This window comes from Zingiber officinale, chromosome 9B, assembly GCF_018446385.1.
Source record: "Zingiber officinale cultivar Zhangliang chromosome 9B, Zo_v1.1, whole genome shotgun sequence".
NCBI classification, from domain to species: Eukaryota; Viridiplantae; Streptophyta; class Magnoliopsida; order Zingiberales; family Zingiberaceae; genus Zingiber; species Zingiber officinale.
Window position 1 is genome coordinate 102,414,062 of NC_056003.1, and position 2,050 is coordinate 102,416,111.

The 2,050-nt window shown below is 36.7% G+C and overlaps 1 long non-coding RNA gene across 1 annotated transcript; it reads left to right on the top strand.

The window, feature by feature from the left end:
- The first annotated feature begins 818 nt into the window (after window positions 1–818).
- On the top strand, window positions 819–1,284 carry LOC122025394. Its single transcript, XR_006123684.1, has 3 exons — window positions 819–884; window positions 990–1,056; window positions 1,163–1,284. It is a non-coding gene; the product is annotated as an uncharacterized LOC122025394 (long non-coding RNA).
- The last annotated feature ends 766 nt before the right edge of the window (window positions 1,285–2,050 follow it).

A 2,050-nucleotide genomic window follows, 5' to 3' on the forward strand; every position in this document is an offset into this window, starting at 1 on the left:
GGCTTGCACGCGATCTTCTTCTCCGGTCCCAAATCAAGCACGGCTTTAAGACAAGCATGGCTTTGACTTAAGGGGCAAGCGATCTTCTTCTCTGTCTCCAAATCACGCACGCACAACCCTCCGGCTTAAGGCGCACGCGATCTTCTTCTCCGGCGTTCTTTCTACGATCCACCGAACAAGCTTAAGCTCAGGTATCTCATTTGCTTCTTTTCCAGCCTTCTTCTCTGTTCCAGAACGCGCAACACCAGTTGCATCCTACTCATGCGATCGAGGTCATTCGTGTGACCTAATCGCGCGGTGGTTGTTGCACACGACGCTAGTTGCTTGCACGACCTAATTGGTTGCTACCTTGGCACTACCGCAGCCACCATATTGGTTGCCTTGGTCGTCTTGGCTGCTGTCTTTCCCCTGCCGTGGCCTTGGTCATGTTTTTTTTATTTATTGTTTTATTAATAAAATTATTTTTTCAACAAGATATTATTATAACAATGTTTTAATATTGTTGTTTTCTTGCTGTGCATACAAGTTGTCATCCAATTGAAGCAGTAACAAAACTTGATTTTTTATGTTCTTGTTTCTTATATAATCTAATTCTAGATTGAGATTGTCATAGTTGTAATTATTGTATGTTAACTATATAATCTCAAGTAAACTTATCATGATGAGATGGATCAGGTACTATAAAGTATAAACCATCATACCAAGAGTTATTCATGCAAACTGATACAAGCAATGGTCATGATTCAACAATTTCTGCTTGTGAAAAGGGTTATATTTCTGACTACCATCGATTTGGATGGCTATGATTTTTAGCTCTCTACATACATGCACTTGGACGCTTCAAGGATCTTGTGGCATGTACTAATGGACTAGTTTCTATACTGGTTAGTCTGTGGAACATATATTTCAAACTTCTATGCCAATGTATTTTATTGTAGAAACATTTTCTTCACTTCCAAAGCTCCTTATTACTGTTTTTTCCCATGTAGGCTATACTTATTCTCCATTAGCCCAAGCATATCAGGAAATTTAGTATTCAAGACTCACCAATCTTTGGTAATTACATCCTGTACCTTTTTTTTGTTTCCAGTATTGTGAGTCAATTATTTGTATACTGTTTCTCATCTTAGTTGTGATTGCTAATATGGCATTCCATTTTCAGCTAAACGGTCAGATAAGGGAGTCAACCTTTTAGCTTCTCTATGCTAGAAAATATGATGCCTCAGAGGGCAAACTGCGAGGAGTAATGGAAATGACAAATAACTTGATAGTGGGCATATTGAAGAAAAAACCACAAGAAGCTTCAAATGCAAGGAATGAATGTATGGTTTATATCGACACAGGTCTTAAGCCATCTTTACTGCCCTTTTACTTCATACACTTTCTAATATTTGTGTCATAATAGTTATTTCTATGTTATAGATGGCTTGACTTATTTTGATAACCTCTTGGAGGAAAAGTCATTAAAGTCAAGTATATTTATCTTAGAGAAAGATTATGAAGATGCAATCCTTAGCTAGATGAGCGAATGTTTGTTAATGACAGTGAAAGTATAGTTGGTAGTGGAAGCTTATCTGGAGGTGCTATTAACATGTGTGGAACAAAGGTATGGTTCTGCAGCAATATGCTTCTTCTAATTTATCGCAATCTGTCTGATTGTTTGATGTTATTCAATCGTAGAGAAAGTATGAGTTAATTGCTTCACCAGCAAAGTCTATCACAAGTCCATTGTCTCCACTCATGTTCTCCTGGTTCTCCTTTGTCATAAGATGAGGTGGGAAGACAAATTTCAGATGATAACGTGATTAATGATGCAAGATGCGAAGAAGATAGTTCATCAGTAGTTCGACGAAGAGGACCTAATCACGGATCTCAAATTCCAACCAATATTGATGAACGGACTCAAATAAATGTGGTTATGAATAAGTAAGTCATATGACCTTTTAAATTTATTAAGTTTTGATACTTTTGTATTAAATTAATTTTGTTGTTATAATATTCTTAATTTTGTTATCTTTAGATTTGTCGAAAATGAGGTTCCTCGTGAAAT